General features: G+C 52.7%; 1 protein-coding gene across 2 annotated transcripts in view; it reads right to left on the bottom strand.

Annotated features, from left to right (window-relative positions):
• Window positions 1-24,766, bottom strand: part of PACSIN1 (protein kinase C and casein kinase substrate in neurons 1) — a 56,184-nt gene extending 31,418 nt beyond the window's left edge. The window contains exon 1 of one of the 2 annotated variants that reach the window (XM_023253869.2): window positions 24,624-24,766. The gene's annotated coding sequence lies outside the window, so the exon portion shown is untranslated. The remainder of the gene's footprint in view (window positions 1-24,623) is intronic. The other variant, XM_023253870.2, reaches the window with a different exon arrangement.
• Window positions 24,767-25,336: the final 570 nt, after the last annotated feature.

Genomic DNA, 25,336 nt, shown 5'->3' with positions numbered 1-25,336 from the left:
TTCCGTAGGCTCCACGCTCACAGTGGAGCCCAACTCTGGGCTTGAACTCACAACCCTGAGATCAAAACCTGACCTGAGATCCCGAGTCTGAAGCTTAACTGAGCCACCCAAGCACCCCCACTTTGCTTATTTTCTGACCAGGTTCTTGGTTCTTTGTTTTTTGAGTTGGAGGTTGTTGGGTTTTTTTTTTTAACTTTTAAAATAATATTTATTTTCAGAGAAAGAGAGAGAACACAAGTGGAGGAGGGGCAGAGAGGGAGACTGAGAATCCCAAGCAGGCTCCACACTGTCAGCATAGAACCCAATTCTGGGCTCAATCTCATGAACCATGATGAGATCATGACCGGAGCTGAAATCAAGAGTCGGACACTTAACTGACTGAGCCACCCAGGCACCCCTCGTTGTAGGAGATCTTTATATATTTTGAATATTAATCCCATATCAGATGTATAATTTGCAAGTATTTTCTCCCATTCTGTATGTTTTCTTTTCACTTTCTTGATCGTATCCTCTGATGCACAAAAGTCTTAAATTCTGATGAAGTACAATTTACTTAAATTTTTTGTTGTTGCCGCCTGTGCTTTTGGTACATTTCCAAGAAGTCATTGCCAAATTCGCTGACATGAAGACTCCCCCCGCCTCATGCTTGCTTCTAAGAGTTTTAGTTCTTAACACTTAGGTCATTGATCTGTTTGAGTGAGTTTTTGTATATGATATGAGGCAAGGGTTGAACTTCATTCTTTTGCATGGGGATATCCAATTTTCTTACCGAGGACACTTAAAAAATTCCTCAAGGCCAGGCTGCACCCCTCTCTCTATGCACCACTCTCCATGGGTGGGGGGGCAAGCATCAGTGAGAACAAAGCCTCTCAGGTGGTTCCCAAACACATCCTGGGCTGAGAACCGCTGTCTTACTGCCCTGAAGTCTCAGTCCCAGGCCATCTTGTATCTCTCTCGGCCCAGTTTCTAGCACCGGGTGTGGCCCACGGAGGTATTCAATGGGGTTCACACCAGGCCTCGGGGAACTGCGGGAGATTCTGGCCCTGGAACTTTTCAAACACATGGTTCTCCGGCACCTTCCACGCTATGCCGGGAGCATCTAAGGAGATAAGCGAGAACCGGCCATGGGTCAGCTCCAGGGAAACGTGGGTAGACTCAGGAGAGACCACAGAGCTAGATGGTAACAGGGCACCAGACAGTGTGGGCCAGGATGTCCACACCACAGAATCAGAAGTCTGGCTGCTGGGGAGGGCTGCCTGGGGGCAGGGCTGGGGTACAGTCTGGAGGGCCAGAGAAGAAGAGGAGTTCATAGGAGGGGGAGCTCCAGCAGAGGCATATCGGTGAGCACACCTGGAGCAAATGGGGAAGCCTTGCTGGAGAAGCTTCCCAAGAAGGACAGAAGTAATTGTACGAGCAGCTGACATCTGCTGGGGGCCCCGTCTGCCCGTGCTCTCCATTGCTACGTTTCCTCGTCTTTAACCTGGGGATAGCAGCAGCACTTGGCTCACTGGGCAGCTGGGAGGATCACGCGACTTGGGACAGACAAAGCCCCTGGAACCATGCTTGACACAGCAGCAGTGGTCAATAACGCCAACTAGATATCTCATCAATACTATCTCCTTTGATCTCAACAGCAACCCTAAGAGATGTACACTATTATCTCTATTTTTTCAAAGAGGAAACCGGGGCTCAGAGAGGTAAAGTCAGCGGCCCAACAGCACACAGCAGGAAGGAGCCAGGACTGAAACTCTATTCTGTCCGACTCCAAAGCCGTGCACGAATCTTCCACAGAACCTGGGGGCAAATGCTGGATCCCTACAACCCAGACATGGAAAGGGCCTTCCAAAGCCATTGTGTCTCCTTCGCTTTGTAGAGAAAGACAGCCAGAGAAGGTTGGTGACAGTGCGTAAGCCCCATAGCACGTCAGGCTGAGGGGCATCTGGGGCTGAGCCTTCCAGACGGACAGGACAGATCACCACGTTGGCCTCAGTCTCCCTGTGAGTCAGTAAGCACCGAGTGCCCCAAACTGCAGCCAGCTCAACTAAGAGTGCAGTAGGGAGCCAGGGCGTCTTCCTGGAGGAGGGGGCAGAGCAGTTAGGGAGCCAGGGCGTCTTCCTGGAGGAGGGGGCAGAGCAGTTAGGGAGCCAGGGCATCTTCCTGGAAGAGGAGGCAGAGCAGTTAGGGAGCCAGGGTGTCTTCCTGGAGGAGGGGGCAGAGCAGTTAGGGAGCCAGGGCGCCTTCCTGAAGGTGAGGCCAGAACAGCTCTGCACTGGGAGCTCACCGGCCTGCCTCCCACCCCAGGCTGGCAGAGGTCACCCCGGAGGCTCCCAGGCGCCCTCCCCCTCAGCTTGGGCCTGCATCCCAGAGACCCCCTAACAGGCCCCCCACGCAGCCACCTACCCACCCGCCCTGGGGAGGAAGTCAGGCAATTATAGATGACCTTTGCAAAGGAGCAGAACGTAATGTGGACTCCATTTGCCTGTGCAATCTTCATAATTACCACAGCAATTATTCCCACTGAGCCATTGTGACCAGGCTTCAGCGCAGGTGCTGGGCCCCCCAACATGCCCTGGCTCCTGCCTCCCCCTCTCCCAGGCTGCCTTTTGTCCCCGTGGCATAATCTGCCGCATCTCCACTCCCCAGCTGCAACCACAGGGGTGGGCTGCAGATGGCTGGCTCCATCCCCATTGCCGAGATGAGGAGACAGAGGCTCATCCTCACGGAGGACGAGTGGCCCGTAAGCAGCTGAGTTCTGGCGGGAGCTAGCCCTGAACACGCCATCTGGGCCCCATTTTCTTCCCCCACTCAACAGTCTCCTGGGTGAGACAGAAGGACCCTCTGAGCAGTTCTCCTCTAGAAACAGAGGAGAAATGGAATCACGAGTTGCACCCATGGTATAATTTAGGGAAGTCGTTTCTAAACCTGGATGGGTAATGAAATCTCTTTCAAAGAAAATGCACATTACTGGTTTCTAGAGTCTATTAATCTGGGGTAAAACCCAAGTGTTCCCGGCTTGTTTTATTTTTTAAAGTTCCCTCGTATGATTTCAATAATAATCCCAAGCTTGGGAAATGTTAGGGGGTGCAGGAAAGAATTCCTGAGTATCTTCTGTTCTTTCCCTCACTGTCAACTTTTCTAACAACCAACAGCTCCTTCTCTTTCACGTCCAACTAACCCCTGGAAGAGTTAAGGGAAGAGATGTGAGTCATTCACACTTTAGTATAAATAAGTTTACTCAGCCAGCTTTCTGCCGAATGTCTAGCTGAGATTCTGCCCGTTTGGGGCAAGAGGAGGATGGGAATTAGGAGTGTTGAGGAAAGAGAAGAGAGCAGGAAGAAGGAGGAGACAGAGATGTTCCCCAGAGACGTATGAAGAGTAACAGGCTTTGAAATGAGCCAAATGGCTTGATGAGCGTGTCTCACAACGGGAAAACCAGAGAGAGGCTTGAACTTGTAGTAACTGATGCTCAGGCCAGATTCCAGGCAGTAACTAACCAGTGTCTGCCTGAGCTCCATGGGGGACGCCAGGCACATCATAAAGACCATTCTACACAGCCCACAGCTGGGGCGGGGTCTAACTTCTCACAGCTCAAAGTGTGGTCCACGGGCCAGAAGCACTGGCATCACCTGAGAGTTTGTGAGAAATGCAGAATCTTGGGCCCATCAGACCTCCTGACTCTGAATCTTTTAACAAATTTCCCAGGAGACTCCAGAGCACATCAAGGTCCAATTAGCACTTAGCCCCGGAGACCCTTGGGAATTACCTGCTTCTAAGAGAACATTAATGGGCAACAGGCAGGAGGACCTCATAAAACAAGCAGGGGGAATGCAGAACTGGGCAGAAGGGGTTAAACCCCACTAATGAGCTGGCTCTGAGCTGCTGTCTAAAGGAAGGGGGGTGGGCATAGGCCAATAAGATGCAGAAGTTAAGTTGGGGTCCTTGACTTGGGATCCAACGGTGGGTTCATGGCTCACTTTGCACTAACTGGAGGGCTGTGGTGAGGCCCAAAGGAGCTCAGATGAAAAGGCATTTTGGAAACTGTGAAACACTAAACAGAGTGAGTCACCGTCGCTGCGTCCTGGTGTCCTCAGGAGACCCCACATAAGCCCGGCTTACCTGTTTCCTTTCTATCACCCAAAATGGTGAAAGCTGATCTCAGGCTACAAGAAATTGGACAAACCAAAGTCTCATGAGGATGTCATTTATTTTCTGATAATGTTTTAATGCATCTGCCAGGATTTGAAGAAGGGAATGCATACCAGGTACAGTCAGGTGGGGGTGGTCCAAGGCTCCCCAAATCTCACATCCACCTGCCTGCGAGGGAGCAACGGCCTCCCACCCTGACTGCACATAAGAATCAGTGCTGTCCGGGGGCACCTGGGTGGCTCAGTCAGTTACGTGTCTGACTTCGGCTCAGGTCATGATCTCACCGTTTGTGAGTTCAAGCCCCGCGACGGGCTCAGTGTTGACAGTGCAGAGCCTGGAGCCTGCTTCAGATTCTGTATCTCTCTCTCTCTGCCCCTCCCTTGCTTGTGCTCTGTCTCTCTCTCTCTCAAAAATAAACAAACATTTAAAAATAATCTTTAGATGGGAATGCAAACTGATGCAGCCACTCTGGAAAACAGTATGGAGGTTCCTCAAAAAACTAAAAATAGAACTACCCTACGACCCAGCAATTGCACCACTAGGCATTTATCCAAGGGATACAGGTGTGCTGTTTCGAAGGGATACATGCACCCCCGTGTTTATAGCAGCACTATCAACAGTAGCCAAAGTATGGAGAGAGCCCAAATGTCCATCGATGGATGAATGGATAAAGAAGATGTGGTATATATATATAAGTATATATACATATATATATATATATACTTATATATATATATATATTGGAGTATTACTCGGCAATCAAAAAGAATGAAATCTTGCCATTTGCAACTACGTGGATGGAACTGGAGGGTATTATACTAAGTGAAATTAGTCAGTCAGGGAAAGACAAATATCATGACTTCACTGATATGAGGAATTTAAGGTACAAAACAGGTGAACATAAGGGAAAGGAAGAAAAAATAATATAAAAACAGGGAGGGGGACAAAAACATAAGAGACTCTTAAACATGGAGAACAAACAGGGTTATTAGAGGGGCTGTGGGAGGGGGGATGGGCTAAATGGGTAAGGGGCACTAAGGAATCTACTCCTGAAATCATTGTTGCACTATATGCTAACTAACTTGCATGTAAATTAAAAAAATAAATAGAGGGGCACCTGGGTGGCTCAGTCGGTTGAGTGTCCGACTTCGGCTCAGGTCATGATCTCGCGTTTCGTGAGTTCGAGCCCCACATCGGGCTCTGTATTGACAGCTCAGAGCCTGGAACCTTCTTCAGATTCTGTGTCTCCCTCTCTCTGCCCCCTCCCCTGCTTGTGCTCTGTCTCAAAAATAAATAAATATGAAAAAAAAAAACTATTAGTCTCTATTTAAAAAATAAAATAAAATAAATAAATAAATAAATAAATAAATAGAAATTAAAAAAACAATCTTTAGAAAAGAAAAAATAATCCATGCTGTCTGGACCACTACAATGGCTAAAATGAAAGGACAGACAATATCAAGTGTTGGCAAGGACCCAGAACTGGCAAATGCAGCTGGTGGGGGTCGAAAGTGGCCACTTTGGGAAACTGTTTGCCAGTGCCCTCCGCAGTTCACCACATCGCGTGCCTCAGACCAACGCTCCCGCTTTTGGGTACCCAGGCAACAGTGATGAGCGCATGCGGCCACCAAAGACACGTGTGTGAATACCCACGGGGGTGGTACTCGCATTAGCCCCAAACCACCCCATGTTCATCAACAGCAGAAAGACTAAATAAATGGTGCTACCCTGCCCAGAGCCCTGCTTCAGGACAAAGGTCCCCTCCCCCGCTGCGGGGAGTATTTATTGCTGAACTCTCAGTCCCTCCCCAAGAACTGCCCTCCACCTACAGACCCTTCCCGGCGGGCACTCACACCCAATAACGAACTGGTTGCCACCAGGCCTGGATCCCTCGCCTGAATGCAGGACACCTGTGACGTGCCACCACAGCCTCAGAGACCACCCCCCCCCGCTCCCGCCCCCCCGGGGATCAAGGGAGGCCTGAGTTCAGCCTCTCCCTCTCTGCCCAGTCCCGCGTCCCTCTTACCAGGGGTGTTCCTGAGAACACTTCCCAGTGACCGTCCACAGATCATTTTAGTCTGTTTCCCCAGAACCCCAACCTGGCCAGTGGGTGCCAACAGTGGTTCTAGGAAGCAGCCCCTGAACGCGGGGGTGGAGAGCTGGGTCCCCACCGGTGGCTGGCAGTGAGGACCAGGGCTGGGCAGGCAGAGAGCTGGCAGCAATGAAGCTGCTCACAGTTGCCCGGGCTGGCAGTGGAAGGAGCATGCTGCCGGGGCAATACCTCTGGAGTGTGAGAGGCTGGGGGAGCAGTAATTCATTATAAAGCCCACGGAACGGGGCGGCTGTTCCTGGGCGCTCTCGTGCCCTGGAGAAAGACAGCGAAGAGCTGAGAGCGAGTAATCACTAATTCAAGGCCCAGGGTGAAAGCCGAGGGCCTCCTTAGCTGCATATAAATTCTCCCCCGCAGCTGGAGGGGAGGGACTAGCTGAGGAATAGAGATACAGCTTAATTATAAGGGGAGCAGAATGTCAGAGAAGGTTGAATTCTCAGCCCCCGATGAGTCTGTGGCACCAAGGTCAGGCCTGGCTTGGGAAGCAGCCGGACTTGGACGTGAGCCCTCAGGGCCTTCACGTTGAGGACCACGCTGCGGATCCCCCCTCAGATCTGCCCCCAAACCCCCCGGCCACCAGACCAGTGACTGGAGAAGGCACACCTCAGCCCGGCTGCGGGACGGAGCCACCACGCCCGGGAGGAAGCCAGGAGAGCACGCGGGGTGCCATCTGAGGGCTGGATCAAGGGGTGAGGTGGGCCACGGGGCTGGATAAGGGAGAGCGAATCCCACACATAAGGGTTACGGGGAGAAGGCAACGGCCACGGTGTTGAGAATCAGAAAGGCCGGGGCAGCCGTGTCAGAGGGCGGAAGGGGGGGCCAGAGCCTGAGGCACTTGCCTCAGGGCACGATTGGTGGACATGCCAGTCAGGCCAGAAAACCACCAGATGTCTACCTCCTGCAGGACTGACGGACCCTTGCTTTGCCAAGGCCGTAAGGAAAAGCGGTGCTGGGAGGGGTCCCGGCAGCCTGACAAGCTCAGGGCTGAGTGTCCTCTGGAGACCCGACTACGACTACAGCTGTTGTGACGGGACTAGGCGCCCGACAGTGATGAGATGATAGGATCCCCAGATAAAAGGCCAGGGGGCAGTGCGGGGTCGTCAACAGTGAGGCGGGTGCGGTCACCGCAACCGCCAGCAAGGTCAGAGCGGCAGCCGGGACAGTCTGGCCCGGAGAGCTTTGGAAGTGGCTCATGGTGGCCCCAGGGCCAGGCCGCCCCGGCAGCCAACAAGGACGCTGCCTGTCTATACAATCAAAAGAAACCAAGGCCTGATGATCAACAGAAGTCGTGATCCTCTGCCCGATTTCCAGACCCGAGCAACGTTTCGGATCCAAGTGACGGAAGCAGAGACCAGGTCCCCAGGAGGACGGGCCCGGTAACCCCAGACCAAATGTATGTGGTGCTAATTTTACCAATCCCTCCCCAGAGGGACTTACGCAGTCATTTATTCGGCTAAGCAGCCGTGGAGAAGGAGGAACACCCAGGCCTTTCAAGGACTGTTAGACACAGGGTCCAGATAGATATAGGTCCCAGGGACCCAAACAGTCATCATGGCCCCCTGTTCAGGGGGAACCTATGGAGGCCGGATGACAAATGCATTCCCACCCAGTGTCACTCCGTATGACCTTGGGGCGGTCACCTCCCCCGTCTGGGCCCTGCTGTCCACGCTGCAGGTGAAGGGCCGTACAGGCCACGAGGCTGGAAGAGCAGGGTGTAGACTCACGTCCCGGTGTCCACCCCTGGAGGAAGGCCCTTGGAATCCACCAGGCCCCGCTCAAATCTCAAGTCACCCTTGGGCCCGCGTTCTCATTTCTCATTCTCTGCAAAAGCGGGGATGGTGGCACCTACTTCACACAGCGGCTGTGAGAACCGCCACGGAGACCAATGTTTCATAACACCTGCCGCTTCCTCACTCCCAGCTGACGCCTGTGCTGTCGTCGGGAGGAAATGGGAGCGAGCAGTCTGCAGGCAGCACCCCCGCGCTCGCTCGGCCCCCACCCAGCCCAGGCTCTGCCTCCCTCGCACCGGGCACCAGCCCCCGCCCTCCTGGCTCTCCAGCTGCAATGATCCCCCTCTACCGTGGGCTCAGGGTTTCCCTCCATACAGAATCTCTCCCATAAAGGGGGGAACAAGGTGCTGTTTCTCTCATTTAAAAAAACAAGGGGGGGGCACCTGGGTGGCTCAGTCAGTTGAGCGTCCGACTTCGGCTCAGGTCATGATCTCACGGTTCGTGGGTTCGAGCCCCGCATCGGGCTCTGCGCTGACAGCTCAGAGCCTGGAGCCTGCTTCGGATTCCGTGCCTCCCTCTCTCTTTATCCCTCCCCCGCCTGTGCTCTGTCTCTCTCTCTCAAAAAGAAATACAACATTAAAAAAAATTACAAAAAATAAAACAATAAAACAAAAAAAGGTCCCCCCAGAGCTGCACACCATCCTCAGTGTCTGCCCTGTGAGCCTGCTCCTTTGGGTCACAGAGGACACTCCTGGGAAGGCCGTCTGGATGCCCCTTTGCCACTCTTTCCCCAACCCTCCAGTCAGGCTCTGGCCCTCACTGGCCATCAATGGCTCCCACAGTGCCAGAGCCCCAGCCCCCCCCAAACCCCCTCCCACAGCCACGTGACTGCCACCCCATGAGCCCTCACATCTGTGGCCTTCCTGCTTCTGACATCACCCTCCTACTTCGATCTTTCCTTGGCTCTCCGACTTCTATGTGCCCTCACACCCAGGACTCAGCCCTGCGGCCTCTTCTCTTCCTTGGGTGCACCCATTCTCCAAGTGATCTCTTCCAGGCCTGTGGCTTTAAATGTCCCCCTCTTATATTTCTAGCCCCAACTCTGGCACTGAACTCCAGTCTCATCTATCCAGCCACCTCCTCGACATCCTATTTGGATATCTAACAGGTTGACCTGTCCCCAATGAAACTTTTTTTTTTTAATTTTTTTTAGAGAGAGAGCATGCACAAGCAGGGAAGGCAGCAGAAGGGGAGTGAGAGAGAGAGAGAGAGAGAGAGAGAGAGAGAGAGAGAGAGAGAATCCCAAGCAGGCTCCATGCTCAGTATGGAGCCCAATGCAGGGCTTGATCCCAGGACCCTACGACCATGACCTGAGCCAAAATCAAGAGTCAGACGCTCAGCGGCCTGAGCCACAGGCACCACCCCAATGGAACTATTGATTGCTCTGGGACCAGCTCCAAGCCTGGCCATCTCCATCCCAGAAAATGACACCACTGTTCACCCAAATGCTCAAACCAACGATGTAGAGTCCTCTCCTCGTCTCACCCCCACATCCCACTGCCTCTCCCTTCAAAACATATGCAGAACCCAGCCACTCAGAGCCCCCTCTGCCACAGACGGTGTATCAGCACCATCACCTCTTGCCTGCAGCACCGTGTGGCCCCCTCACAGGTTCCCCTTCCAGATGCTGTTTGCCAGATGCTTCTCTATTTAAATCACAAATCTAACTTTGACATGTCACACCCCTGCCGAAGCCCTCCAGTGACCCGCCGTCTCCCTGAGAAAGATCCCAGGGCTTGCCCCGCCTGCAGGTGGAACATGCAGGACCCCAACCTGTTTGCTAACCCTCACCCCCCGCCACTCCCCTGGCCCCTTCTCCCCTCCAGGCACTTTGTCTTTTCTGTGTCCCTCACACACATCAGGCTCTTTCCTGCCCCAGGGCCTTTGAATGTGCCATTCCTCCGTGCTGGGATGCTCTTCCCCTGGTGTGTCCACAGGCCCAGTTCCCTGCCTTGTCAGGCCTCTAATTCATGTCTCCGACCTCCAACCCACCTAAAACAGCCAGCCCAGCCCTGTCACTCCCTGGCCCCTTACTTCCGTTTTATTTTTCCTTTGTAACACTCATCACTCCCCGATGTTACTTTCTTAATTAACAGACTTTCTTTTTAGAACCGTTTTAGGTTCACAGCAAAACTGAGTAGAAAATACAGAGGATTCCCACATACCCCACTTACCCCTGCCTCCAGTTTCCCCTGCCATCAACATCCCATCAATGTGCCACATTTGTTAAATCAATGGACCAACACTGACACATCAATACCCAGCATGGTCCATAGATTACACGAGCATTCACGCTTGGCATTGTACATTCTAGAGATGTTGACAAACGTATAATGACGTGTGCCCACCACGACAGAATCGTTTCATTGCCCTGAAAGTCACCTATTCATTCACCCATCCACCCCTCTCACCCTCCCTCCCTTTCCCCAAAGCCTTGGCAACCAATCATGGTCTTTTTATGGTCTCTGTGAGCTCTGCCTTTTCCAGAATGTCATATAATTGGAGTCCTAAAGTATGTAGCCTTTTCTGACTGGCTTCTCTCACTTATTGTCTTTCAGGTTCCTCCATGTCTTTCATGGGCTTGATAGCTCATTTCTTTTGAGTCCTGATTAATATTCCATTGTCTGGGCATACCAGCTTATTTCCACATTCACCTCTTATAGGACATCTTGGTTACTTCTAAGTTTTGACAAGTGACATTCAAAATATTCAACCTATTCAACAATAGGTTGGGGCAGCTGGGTGGCTCAGCCAGTTAAGCATCTGACTTCGGCTCAGGTCATGATTTCATGGTTCGTGGGTTCCAGCCCTGTGTTAGGCTCGTGCTGACAGCTCAGAGCCTGGAGCCTGTTTCGGATTCTGTGTCTCCCTCTGTCTCTGCCCTTCCCCCATCCACACTCTGTCTCTCTCTCCTTCAAAAATAAACAAACATTAAAAAAAATAGTAGCTTAAAGGCACGGATGAGTCCTGCGTAAAGGAGACTCTTTACCTCGGGTGTACCTGGTTTTTCCCAAATTTGACCACTGACAATGCATCCAATGCATTGTACAATGCAACCTCCCACCCCCTGGGGCCACAGGAGCTCATCCCAGGAGGATGAGCTTCTCCTGGAAGGAAGAGAGGCTGAGAGCAATAAAGCAGAGCTGGGGGGCACTGAAGTAAAGGGAATGCTTGAGGCTGGGAGGTTTGGGGGATGTGGCCGGGCAGGGATTCCAAGAGCAGTAATGGGAACTAAACTGAGGACCTGACTCTGGTGCCCCACAGCCGCACAGCAACTAGGGGCCCCCAGGCAGCCACCTCCCCTCTCTGCCTCTCAGTATCCCTGAGAAATGAAGGGATCGGGCAAGGCTGGTCCTTATAGCCCAAAGCCCTACTGCCCAAAGCTTCTGAGGCTATGGGTGGGTTCTTTGGTGGGTTTCTAGAATTCATAAAGCATAAAGCCTCTAACACCCAGAGTGAGACTCTAATGGCCATTCCTCATTAAATGGACCCGCAGAGGAAAGACAACTCACAGAAATGGGAAAAGCATGTTGGCAAATCATATATCTGCTACGCGTCTAGTATCTAGAATATATCAAGAACTCTAAAACTCATCAATAAAAAACCAAAGTACCCAATGGCAAAATGGGAAAGGATATGAGAAGACATCTCCCCAAAGAAGATATACAAAAGGCCAATGAGCACATGAAAAGATGCTCAACATCAATAATCATTAGGAAAATGCCCATCGAGACCTCAATAAGATGCCACTTCACACCCGCTAGGGTGGCCATGACCAAAAAGACGGATGATAAAAAGCGCTGGTGAGGATGAGGAGGAACTGGAACTTTCACACACTGCTGGTGGAAACGAAAACCGGCACAGTCTGAGAAACAGCTTGGTAGTTTCCTCAAAAACTTAAAGGTCGATTTATCGTGTGACCCCGGGTACATATCCAAGAAAAACGAAAGCATATGTCCACACAAAAACTTATACGTAAATGCTCACAGAAGCATTACTCATTACAACCAAAAGTCCATTACAACCAAAAGCCATTACAATTCAAATGTCCATTAATGCATCAATGGATTGATGGATTAAAGTCCGTTAATTTATCAATAAAACGTGTGTATCCACGCGATGGAATATTATTCAGTCATAAGAAGGAATGAAGCAGCTCTGTACTATGACACGGGTGACCCTGAACCACATTACGCTACATGAAAGCAGCCAATCAGAAAAGTCTTGTAGCAGTCCACTTACCAGGGTGGCTCAGTTGGTTGAGCGTCTGACTTTGGCACAGGTCATGATCTCACAGTTCGTGAGCCCTGGGGGCTCTGCCAGCCTGTCAGCACAGAGCCTGCTTTGGATCCTCTGTCCCTCTCTCTCTGCCCCTCCCCCCCCTTATACTCTGTTCTCTCAAAAAATAAATAAAAATATTTTTTAAAAAAAGGAGTCCACTTACTGGATATCCAGGAAAATTAAGTTTACAGGGGCAGGGAGGAGACTGGTGGCTACCAGGAGCTTGAGGGAGGGGAACTGAGGAGTAATTGGCTCGAGGGTATGGGGTTCCTTTCTGGAGTGATGGAAATGTTCTGGAATTAGATAGTGGTGACGTGGCACAAGTTTGTGAATGTGCTAAAAGCCACCGGATTAGACATTTTAAAGGGGATAAAATTGTATAGATATGGAATTATATCTCAATTTAAAATATAGATATCTATACCCCACAGCTCTTCAAAGAAATGGCTAATTGCAGCTCTGCGGAGACTAGAACATCTTCATTCCAGAAAGCAAGGACACTCCTAAACACAGTGTGTTTTGTGTGAAGAGGGTGCCAGAGGCATCCCACAGGCCAAAGATGGGACAACTTAGGCATTATGCTGAGACTGTGTCTTCCTCTCTTTCTGTGTCTTCCTCTCTTTCTGCCCCTTCCCTGCTTGCACTCTCTCTCTCTCTCTTTTTCAAGAGTGAACAAACATTAAAAAAAGAAAAAAAAAAAAAAAGAAGAATGCTCCGAGTGGCATTTTTCACCATAGCCACATATCAGAAACAACCCGGATGCGTGTAAACACTAGCCTGGAGAATTAAATCACGGTCTGTTCACATACTGGAACACTATACAACAAAGAAAAATGAAATAATTACTACTACAAAGAACACTCTAGATGCCTGGTAAAAAGAAAATGCTAATTGAAAGAAAACAGCCATGAAAGAATAATAGTTCCGTTAATTAAAATTCACTTTTGTTATTTTTAAGTTTTTAACGTTTATTTATTTTGGGGACAGAATACAAGAGGGGGAGGGGCAGAGAGAGAGGGAGACAGAAGATCCAAAGTGCGCTTCCCGCTGACAGCAGATAACCCGATGCAGGGCTTGAACTCACGAACCGTGAGATCATGACCTGAGCCAAAATCACAAGTTGAACACTTAACCAACTGAGCCATCCAGATGCCCCTCCGTTAATTAAAATTCAAAGAGAGACATAACTATTTGGTTTTGGATGCATACTTACATGGTAAAAACAAAAACCAAGCAGCTAGTAACACTAACTATTTAGAACGGTGGTCCCTCTGGGAGAGGGGCCCAGTGGGGGACAAGGGTACGAGTGGGGGTCTCTTAGGACTGTAGCAATTTTTTTTGACCTACGTGGTAGTGACAAGGATGTTGGGTTTGTATTAATTTTTTTTTTAAATCTTTATTTATTTTTGAGAGAGAGAGACAGCGTGTGAGCAGGGGAGGAGCAGAGAGAGAGGGAGACACAGAATCTGAAGCAGGCTCCAGGTTCCGAGCTGTCAGCACAGAGCCCGACGCGGGGCTCGAACCCACGAACCATGAGATCATGACCTGAGCCAAAGTCAAACATTCAACCAACTGAGCCACCCAGGCGCCCCGGCTTTGTACTGATCTGTTAAAATGTATAACCTGTTTTATACACTTTTATATTTTAAAATGGGAAAAATACTCACTGGTCTCCTTTGGAGGTTGCCAGAACACGAACTCGTTGACTTTATAACTGATCAACAAAGGGAAAGAATCAAGCCTTTATCCTGCTAAACACACTATATTTCAGAAGAACGAAATAAACGAAGAGGCAAAGTTCTTTACAGAAGTCTAGCTTATGCAAACAAAATGATCAAATTAGAAAATCACCATCTGGTGAGGAGGAAAATGTGACAGAAATCAGACGTTAACTTGCAGTAAAGGTGGGGTGGCCATGGCTCTGGGGGCTCTCACCTCCCCTGCACCCCTCCAGCCCCTGCACCCCTCCAGGTGAGGGGGCACCTCACCTGCCTGCAGACCATAGCTCTCCAGCCATGCAGGCCACGCTGGGAGCAGAGAAACGGCTCCACTGGCTACACCAACTGGGTGACAGGCTAATTTGCATGTGCTTTGCATGCTATTTCATGTCCAGAATTTGCACAAATATGCCTGGAGCTCTGCCAAGGGGGCCACAGGCCTCTCCTTCGTGCAGCCCCGGGAGGGAGCCTCTAGGCATGAGGCTTGAGACAGAGCCTGGCCTCCAGTGGCCCGCTCAGCTGAACAATGTTTCAGAGCGGCTTGGGGATGGGGTAGAAAAAGGGTCCTAGGGGGAGCAGGGGTCTCAAGGATCTGGAGCTGATGCAGGTTGGGGCACCCACCCCCATCCTACTGCCTCACAGACCCTCATCACCAAGGCAGCGTGGGGGGCTCTCCACCCTTAACATCCCTCAGGCATTGACTCAGTTTCTCCCTATTGGGCTCCCCTTGACCCTGTGTGGGGGGTGGTAAGGCGTAAAGAAGCCTGCTGTGATTTGTCGCCCCACCCCCAGTCCTGTCCAGGGGCACCCAGGCCAAGCCAGCTTTGCAGCTTACCAGGCCAGCTGGTATGAGGGGGAGGGGCCCTCAATGCCCAGGCCAGCTGGGACTGGCCCAAGGACCCACCCGGCCAGTCGGGACGGTGACAAAGGGGCTGGGAGGCAATGCGGGGCAGATGCAGGAACCCTAGGCCCTGTAGGGTCGGGGAGACCTCCCCTCAGAAGTGCCTGTCTGGGGCCCGGCCAAGTGGGGCAGGTGAGATGGCAGCTGGTCACCCAACACTTGGGGAGCAGGCAAGGGGAACAGCCTGGTGTCCGATGGAGCTCCTGATAGAGGTGACACCAGATATCCCGCTGTGGGTGGAGCTGGGGGAGGGGAGGTGGGAGTGAGAGTCGCGTTCAGACCCTGTTGGAGTCCCAGCTCTATCACGCATTCGCTAGGGACCCTGGCCCGAAGCCTGAGGCCCCTCTGCAGCCTCAGCTTGCCCATCTGAAATGGGTGCTGTGACCCTGCGGTGTGTGAATGCACACGAAGAGCCTAGCACAGTGCCCAGCACACAGGAAGTGCTCAACGGGCACCGCGTGTTGTCCATGTTGTCATTGCAGAGGCTGGGGCTCAGGGCTCCTCGGGGGTCAGCAGGGTGCGGACAACAGGAGAGGGGGTTCTCGTCACTGAATGGCCAGCAGCCGGTTCAGTAGGGCACCCGGCACTGGATACCTGCTCGCTGAACGGAAGTGTGAGAGGACAACTAGGAACCAGCAGCCACTAAGACGTTAACCAGCCAGTCAGAGGGTCCCCTGGAGGAATCTGAGCTCCAATCCCAGGTCTGTCCCTTCTTGGCTGTGCCACCCCAGGCAAGTCATTCCACGATCCCACCCTCAGGACCTCGACTTCCTCATCTATCAAACAGGAATAATGGCCACTAATAGATCCCTCCCTCACAGCCGACGGCCGGACGGGGAGCAGCAAATGGGTATGAAAACGGAGGAGGTGTGCACGATGCCCTAGACCGCTGCCCCCCTTCGGAGAGTTGGCCGGGGCTTCTGGGTGAGGCGCCTCCTCACCTGAGTTGCCCAAGAGGTCATGCCCTCCCCCGGGGAGCAGCCAATGACTGCCCGGTAAGGGGGTACACAGTGGCCTGGCTCCTTGCTTGCCTCAAGGCAGGACGACCCCACCCCTGCCACTTGCTGCACCCCTCTCGAGCACTCTGCAGGCTCCCTCCCGCCCTTCTGTGAGCTGCCTGCAATAAATCACTTGCCCGGGAATCCCTGTCTCCGATTATGCTTCCCTATGCTTCCCGCATCTGACCTAGGACAGGAAGTATTTTGTAAACCCTGAAGCATTGTTTTATTTTCCAGGAAATGCTGAAAAGAGAGGAGCTGACCAAGAATCATGTAAGGGGAAGAGGAGGTCTGCTCTGCGGACAGTCATGCTGCCCTGCCCTCACGAGCTCCCAGGGAGGCAGGGGAGACAGACAGGAAACCAACAACATCGTAACATCAGGGACGGGTAAGTGCTATGAAGGAAACTAAAGCAGGGGGCAGAGGGTGGAGAACAATGGCAGCTACTTTAGGTGAGATGCTCTGGGAAGGCCTCTCTGAGGAGGTGACGAGGGCAGAGATGTGAAACATCAGAAGCCATGCTGACCTCTGCAGCCAGGCACAGGGAACAGCAGTGCAAAGGCCCTGAGGCAGGAGGCTATCTGATACATCCAAAACCGGTGGGGAGCCCAGTGAGGAAGGAGTGAGTGGCATGAGATGAGGTCAGCAGTACTGAGCAGCAAGCCATGCAGGGCCTTGTAGACTGTTACAGGATTTTTTTTATAGGACTTTGGGTTTTATTCCAAATAAGAGGGAGTCATTGAAGTTTTGAGCAGAGGAGGGACATGATCTGACTGAGGTTTTAAAAGGGTTTCTTTGGCTGCTAGGGCAAGAAGAGGGCAAGAGAGACGAGGCAGAGGCTGCTGCAATAATCCAGGAAAGCCACAGTGGCGGTTCAGAAGGGAGGGCGGCAATGGACAACGTGGTGAGAAGTGGTCAAACTCTGGGCGTCATGCAGGTAGAGTCAGGAGGGCTTACTGAACAGAGCGTGAAGGAGAGTCAGAAGACAGATGAATCCAACTACCCAATTTACAGAGGGGACAGAGGAACATGTTAATCCACACCACAGAGATACAACCAACAAAATCCGGCTGCAGGAAATTCCAGGGGACAAATAACCTGGTTTCTCCTACAGATAAATTGCCAAGGATGAAGGAAAAGATGGAGAGGGAACCTATGGAGTAAAAGAGACTGAGACAGGGGTGCCTGGGTGGCCCAGCCGGCCAAGAGTCTGACTCTTGATTTCGGCTCAGGACATGATCTCACAGTTCGTGAGTTTGAGCCCTGCATTGGGCTCTGTGCTCACAGTGCAGAACCTGCTTGAGATTCTCTCTCTCTCTTTCTCTCTCTGCCCCTCCCCAACTCTCTCTCTAAACAATAAATAAACATTTTTTTTAAAGGGAAAAAAAGAAACTAACACATCAACCAATAACAATATGTAAATCTTATTTGGATCTTGAGTCAAATGAGCCATAAAAAGAAAAAGAAAGAAAGAAAGAAAGAAAGAAGAAAGAAAGAAAAAAAGAAAGGAAGGAAGGAAGGAAGGAAGGAAGGAAGGAAGGAAAAGAAAGAGAAAGAAAGAAAGGAAGAAAGAAGGAAAGAAAGAAAAAGAAAGAAAGACAGACAGACAGAAAGAAAGAAAGAAAGAAAGAAAGAAAGAAAGAAAGGTCTGCAATAACTGGGAATATGAATACTCAATGGATATGTGACAACATAAAGGAAAGGAAAGTTTCTTCTTAGGTATAATAATGGTACTGTGCTTATGTTGGGAAAAGTCTTTATCACTTAGAGATACATCTTGGTATATTTGTAATGAACTGATGCCTTGGAGTGATCCCACCCAGTTTGAATTACTAGGGGAAAAGGAGAATAGGGGGCAGAAACGAAACAAGACTGGCCATGAATTGATAGGAGTTGTAGCTGAGCAACGGGTACATGGTGGTTCGGGATACTATTCTACTTTTGTAAATGCTTATATTTTCCCATAACAAAAAGTTCAAAATGTAAAGAACAGAAGAGGAAATGGAGTCCCGAGGCAAGGTGTTGAATGGCCCAAGGCCCTTGCATGAGTCAGTATAAGGGCCAGGACCTCACCCTGTCGCGCCCCCCCCCCCCCCCCGCCCCTGCCCCCAGCCCATGCTCCTGCCCTCCCTCAGCTGTCTCTCTTCTCCAGTGGTTGGTCAAGGTTGGACTGAGGCAGGCCAAGGGCAGGGTGGGTGGCCCTGGGAGGGCCCAGGTGGGACGGAAGGGAGCTGAGGGGCTCTGGGCCACCTGTCCCAGAAAGTCCAATGAGGCCAATGGCTTCAAATATTTGGCACATTCCCCACCAGCCTCATTTCCCACTTCCTCCCTCAGGTTCCTACACTGACTTCCTCCCCAGAGCCCCCTACAGCCCACCTCTCCAGCCTATGCACCTTTGTCCCTGCTGTCACTTTGCCTGGAAGGCACCTTCCACCTCTACGAATCTACCAGCTTTTTCCTTCCGGATCTACCTCCCGCAGAAGACCTTCCATGGTCTTCGGGAGCATGCCTCCTCTTCACTCCCTAACGACAGGTGCCATGGCGTAGAGGTCAAGAGCGGAGCCTCTAGATCCAGACCGCATGGGTGTGAATCCTGCCTCAGCCACTTACTCGCAGTGTGACCTCAGGCGAGTCACTTAACTTCAGTTTCCACATCTGTAAAATGGGTATAACCTTGTAAGGTCACTAAGGAAACTAAATGAGTTAAAAAATACAATGAAGAAAATATGCCTGGCACATGTCAGTGGACCTCAGGCCCCCTTGGGCCCCCTGGCACTGCTGTCCAGGGCCTCCCTCCTTCGTCTCCCCCACAGGAGACCTCAGTACCATGCACACGGTGGGTGCCCAACACCACTTTCATGGAGACTTGGCTTCTGCAACGCTTCTGCCTTCCCGACACCCAGACTTCCCTTAGCCCCTTGCCCATCCCACCAGGTTGCATCCACCCCAGGAAGGCAAGGAAGGAAAGGAGAAAGAGGGGTCCCAGGAGGCCAGGAGAAACTGGTCCCATGAGGGGCCCAGTTCAAAACCAGCCACAAACAAAAATTCAAACCCAAGTGGCAGCATCCGACTCAAACGCCGTCAAACTAAGGGGAAAGCAATTCAAACGCTCATTTTTTAAGATTTCTAAGAAAAACCCCAGACATCATCAAGTATAATTTTAATTATGTTTTTATGAGTAATGACATTTGCTGTCAGAAAAGGCAAACAGCACGGCATGGCTGAAACGAAAAGGAAACATTCCCCATCTTGCTTGGCACTGAGCCTCCCAATACCTGCCCCCAGAGGTAAGCTCTGATAACGATGGGGTACACAGCCTTCCAGACATTTCTATGCAGTGTGGACACAGAAGTACACATGTGTATATTTTTTTAACGGACTCATACTAAATATGCTATTCTACAAAGTCACTTGCCTCAACCTGCCATACCTGCTGACCATCTGTTCTTTCTGGTCAGATCTCCAAGCCTCTAAAGCAGTGGCTGGCACCCAGGAGACACTCAGTGGAGACTCACTGACCAAATGGAAGAACTGAACAGCTGCCTAAAATCACACGGGCCGGAGAGGTCCTAACTACACCACCGGCCCTCCTGATGTGGCTCTGCCACACTGACCGTCTCCACCCAGCTGTCTTTGCACCCCACTACGAGGGCACCTGGGGGAGAAACTGCCAGATCAAAGCTTTGATTACTGTGGCCCACCTATTCTCCCCGGCTGAGGTGAGACTTCCGGTTTCCCACACTCTCTGCCACCTAAGAGCTTTATTATGATGAGGACTTTGATTTCTCGAATGCATTAACATTATTCTAGTGACGCCACCCTTGATCATCGCCACCCTTGATCATCGAATCTCCTTTTGTGCCTCCTGAATAAATGAGAGCATGGCCCGCATTTCTGAGCGGCACCAGAGAACCAAACTCCACAAATGAGGAGTTATTCTCTCGGCAGTAAACAAACAGTTTGCGGACACAAAATTCGAAACCATCTCGTTGATTTCGAAAAGAGGGATACTTTAATTTCTTTTTAACCGTCAGCTTCAAACAAGTAGCGATTGAGCCCGTCCACAGTACAAAAGAAGAGAAAATTAGGACCCCCCCACACTTCACCTCTCTATCTCTTTACCCCCTCCATTCCCTCTATAGGGTAGCCAGATGTAGCAACTAAAAATGCAAGACACCTACTTAAATTTACTTCCAGATAAACAACAAATAAAATTCCTAGTGCGAGTGCATTCCACGCAATATTTAGGGCACGCTTGTACTAAACAAATTTGTGGTTTCTCTGAAGGTCAAATGTAACTGGGCATCCTGGATTTACTTTATCCAGTAAGCCTACTGCAGCACCCCCTGCCCCAGCATTTTAACATGAAGTGATTTTTAAACTTTATTTATTTTTTTAATGTTTATTTATTTACTTGGGGAGAGCAGGGGAGAGGCAGAGAGAGACGGAATCCCAAGCAGGACCCTGTCAGCACAGAGCCCGGCAGGGGGCTCGATCTCACAAACTGTGAGATCATGACCTGAGCTGAAATCAAGAGTTGTGGCAAACTGACTGAGCCACCCAAGCGCCCCAATATCAAGTGATTTTTAAAGAGTACCCGAGGCCTCCTCTGCCTTCCCAGCCATCAGGCAGCCCACTGGCCCTGCCACCCAAGAGGTCTAGGGAGGCACCCCTCCGCCACGCCCACGGGCACACTCCCCGCCTCTCCCTCCCCGCCCCCCCCATGGCCCCACCAACCTCCCTGGCGTTAGAGTTCCACCCCCTCAGAGCCAGGTTCCTGCTGGTCTTCTCCCCTTGTGGATTCCTTCCCACCCGTTCTTTCTGGTGGTAAGCTCTGTCTCTGGTCCCAGCTGTCGGGGGGGGGGGGGGGGGGGGGGGGTGATGCCAGCACATGACCCTTGGCTAGCAGCCCCTCATTGCTGCTGCTGCAGAACCACCTGCCTAAGGGCAAGCCCAGGGCCCCACCCAGAGCCTGATGGGTGTTGAGGTCTAGCTGCCTGACCATCAAGTTCTGCTTGAAAGGGCCGCTCTAGCTCCAGAGCTCATGGTGGGTCCCTGAGGTTGTCCGTGGCCGCCTGCATCGGAGCTCCGCTTCTCCCTCCACCCCATCCTGCCTGCTTCCTTCCCTGGTGTCCACGGGCAAGGCTCAGGGACACCCCCCCCCCCCGCCACCTACACACTGATCCCCCTCACTTTCTACCCGGCCTGTCCTCAGTCCCCATCTCCCCCCACCCCTGCCCCAGTCTGCTGCCCCCCTGGCTGGAAACCAGCCACAAAGTGCCTACATCAGGTGGGTCTGATGCTGGCTAATGGAGTTTGCTTGGCTTTCCAGTACATTCTACATTTTCCACAATAAACACATATTATTTTGGGAATAAGAAAATAAAAGCTTTTTTTTTTTTAATTTAAGAAAAATGTAAAACCAAATCAAGCACCCCTCCTCCACCTGGCACACCCACTCCTTCCCCACCCCCCCAACCTGCCCCCTCATCCTGTTTCCCGGGGGAGGCTTCCCCCAAATGGGTGAACTCCCCCACCCCAAGTGCTCTCCCCTGTCCCACCGGGTCCACAGGCCCTTTCACCTCTCCAGTGAAGGCTTTCTACCACCAGCTTATCCCTGCTGTGGGGCTATATGCAGATTTATGAGTGGTTTCCTCAACTCCTGTGGGGGAGAAGAAAAATGCTGTATGTGTCCTGAGGTTGGTGACATGAGGGGCCACATTCACTCATTCCCTAAGGGAGCTACGGCTATCCGGTGCCAGGCACTGGGGACACTGGGAACAGGACACAGACCCTGCCCTTGGACTTCATGGCCTTTGGGGAGAGAGAAGGCGGGGCAACAACCAAATGCCCCGGAGGGTGCTATGGGGGAGGGGGGCGCTGAGCAGCAGGCCCAGGTAGAGAAACTTCTGGGAGGAACAGAAGTCTCAGCCACCCCAGGGTGAGAAGAAATGTGTAGGGAGGAGGAGGGAGAGTGTTCTAGTGGGGGGGGGGGGGGGCGGGGAACAGCCTGTGCACAGGCCTGCAGGTGAGAGAAGCATGACTTATTTGAGGAACTGAGAGCAGTTCAGAGCAGCTGGAGGGCAGAGGGAGGGTGAGAAGAAAGAGGAAACACAGGCTTGGGGAGGGCAACGGTGCCAGTTTTAGGAGATTGCCCTTTGTCCATTTGAAGGATGCAGAGCAGGGTCAGCTGTGCATCCTGCAAAGGTGACCCTCCTGCTCCTTGAGATTGGTTAGTATTCTCAGCAGCCGCAACCCCCAGTCACACTTAATCTTGCACCTCCCACCCACAGCGCCTGAACTTTAGCCACTGAGGACCTGAAACCTGCATCTCCGTGGAGACAGCAAGCCCCCAGCAGCCAGCTTCACAGACCTCTTGCTCTTGCAATAGAGAATACAGGTTAAGAGCATGGACTCTGGAGCCAAAGTTCAAATCCGAGCTCCTCCACTTTCAGACTGTGTGACCTTGGACAGATCACTTCTCTGTGCCTCAGTCTCCCCTTTTGTAAAATGGGGATAATAGCGTCCCTACTTCATTGGGCTTTTGTGAGGATTGAATGAGTTAATAGTTGGAATAGGACCTGGCACACGACGAATGCTGTGTGCTGGTAGTTTCTACTGTTATTACTGCACCCTCTTCTCGAGACCCCCCCCCAGGGCCAACCCCTTCCAGGCACTAACACATCCCCCCCTTGCCTCTCCCTACCCCTGAAGCACCCCTCCATGCTTCCGTACCCTCTCCATTACTATGAGCCAAGACAGCCAGGGAGGGGGAGCCTTGGGGTTCTAGAACAATCACACTCTGACCTGCGTCTGGGGCCTCACCCCAGCTCCCTGGAGCCCAGTAGAGAGAGCACTGGACTTGGAGCCAGGAACTGAGTGCCATCCCTGGCTCTGCTGCTGACCTTCTCTGGGCCTCAGTCTCCCCCTCTGCAAGGCCAGGACAAGAACATCTTGCAGATGTCTTGGCTGTCAAAGGAGCAACAAGGGCCAGAAAGAAACTCTGCACATGTCCATATCCGTCATAGACCTCAGAACCCCTGGCCTCTTCTTCTGGCCTGGGTTTCCTCCTCCACACGATGGAATCAGGAGATCTTCTCTGAGCTCGCCACGAGGACCCCAGAAGCTGAAGATGGCCTGGCTTGGGACTTCCCAAACTCCCTGAAGCTGACCAGAACTTTCCCAAAGGCTGAGACAGAGACAGAGACAGAGACCCCTGGTCTGAGCTGAGCACCCCAGGAAGAAAATGCCAACCCAGGGGCCTGAGGGAAGCCAGACTTCCACCAGGCCTTCTACCAAGCCTAGATTAGACCAGGGCACTCAAACCAGGGGCCCAAAAAGACCCTCTGAAGCCATCGGGACTGTGACGTCTATCTCCAAATGTCATCACTATCCATCAGCCGCAGGACCAGAAAGGGCCTAAATGGGACTGTCTGATTTTGGTGGCTCTTAGTCCTGGGGGATGGAAGGAAAGCCCCAGAGGAGGCTCACTCCCCAGCTTCCGGTTGCCAGCTACTTCCCATAGTCCAAATTCATTCATTCACTCATTCTACAAACATTTACTCGGTGCCAGGCCCTGGTCAGGTTCAGGGTCAATGGCAGAAGTGAATGGAACAGATTCCTACCCTGAAGGCACCTCTGGTCCAGAGGGTGACAGACAAGACATAAATAACTAAACCACAAGGCAGACGAGGTTGAAGAATGCAGGGCAGGAGGCAAGGATCTCACCTGGGGTATCACGAAGCTTCCTGGAGGGGGTGGTTTGTGAGTGGTGATTTGCATGTGATGGGAAGGTCAGGTGGGCCTTTGGAAGGCACAGAACTTCCAAAATCATTGACGGTTCTGTTTGCACCCCGGCTGTGCCAGAGCCAGGGCAATGTAGGTTATTTATGGTTGTGCCCAGAGAAAAGCGGCCACATGTGTCACTGCACGTGGGGTGCAGAGCTGGGCTGTGGGGGTAGGGGGCAGCCGGGGCTTGAAGCTGGGTCTGGCCAAGCTCTGGGGTTTGCCACTGTGCCCCTCACACCCTGATGACTCTTTAATCTTTTCCTGCCCTCCTAAGGCAAAAATAAGAGGGAGAGGGTTCCAACCGGCAGCAAGTGGCCTGGGGGATAGGGAGGAGAGCAGTGTCAGAAAGACCATGGCTTCTGCTGTATTTGCAGGCTACTTAGCATCTCCTCCTTCTCTCCTCCCCACTCCCATCCCAGCTATGAGGGAAGGGGTAGAGAGACAGAAGAAAATGTCTTTAATTGTAAACCAGACACGGCATAGGGCGCATCAACTGCTGTGTTTCTCCCAGCCCACTCTGATCCATAAATAGCTTACGCACCAAGCTGGCACAAGCCCACCCGCCCTGCTGGGACCACACCGCCCCAGGCCAGAGACTCGGAACCCCCGGGCCTGGGTCCCAGCTTCCCCAGGAACCTATTTCCTGCGTTTTCCCCAGGGTAAAGGCCTCCGCTGCTAGCTGCCTTTCCCAAGGGGCCGGGCGCAGGGGCATCCTGGCATTGCCTGGGTGATGCCCGCGAGCCCCGGTGCCTGCAAGGCAGCCCCGGCGCGCGCCCACCTCTCTCCAGTGCCCCCAATCCCCGAGGTATCAGCCTCTGCGCCCACCGCAGACCCGCATCCCTAACTGGCCCCCTCCCTCCGCACCCTCTCTCCCAGGGCCAGACCCCCTACCTGGGGGCAGGAGGGCCCGGCACCATCGGCGGCGCCACGGGGCAGAGCGGGGCGTCTGGGGCCGGCCTCAAGCCCGGACGACTTCCCGGGGGAAGAGGAGGCTGCGCCGCCGCCGCCGCCGCCGCCACCGCCGCCGCCACCGCGTCTCTCCGGACCGCGCCGGGGCTGCGGGAAGGAGGAAGGTCAGAGCCGAGGAGGCGGGGGGAGGAAGGAGGAGGCGTGCACAGATGGGCGCAGATTAGAGAGGCATTTTTAGCGAGCCAATGGCAGCTCGGCGCAGGGCGGCGCGGTGCCTGCGCAGGTGCCGAGGAGGCAGCTCCAGGCTTAGCAGGCGCCCGCGGAGGGGGGACCCGCTCCCCCAGGTCCCCGGCCGGCGCCCGCCTCCAGGGGCTGCTCCCGGCGGGCGCCCGCCCGCCCCTCGTCCCCCCCGCCCCCAGCCCCCCTGCAACGGCTCTCCGGAGCCGGGGGCGTCGCTCCCCTCCCCTCATTGCCCTTTCCACACCTTCTGGGACATTCTTCCGGCCCTGACCGTCCGTCTGTCGGTTTCTGGCCTCTCCTAATCCTACGTGTTCTGGCACGAGCGGGTGCGTGTATGGTGAGAGTGAGTGCGTGTGTGTGTGTGTGTGTGTGTGTGTGTGAGCGAGCGCGCTCTGGAGAGACGGCCCCTCCTCCCCCATCCCATCCTCCCCCGCCTCCACATCACCTTCGCCCAG

Source organism: Felis catus, chromosome B2 (genome assembly GCF_018350175.1).
Source record: "Felis catus isolate Fca126 chromosome B2, F.catus_Fca126_mat1.0, whole genome shotgun sequence".
NCBI classification, from domain to species: Eukaryota; Metazoa; Chordata; class Mammalia; order Carnivora; family Felidae; genus Felis; species Felis catus.
Note: the sequence above shows the minus strand (reverse complement) of the source record. Positions and strands in the feature narration are given on the sequence as shown.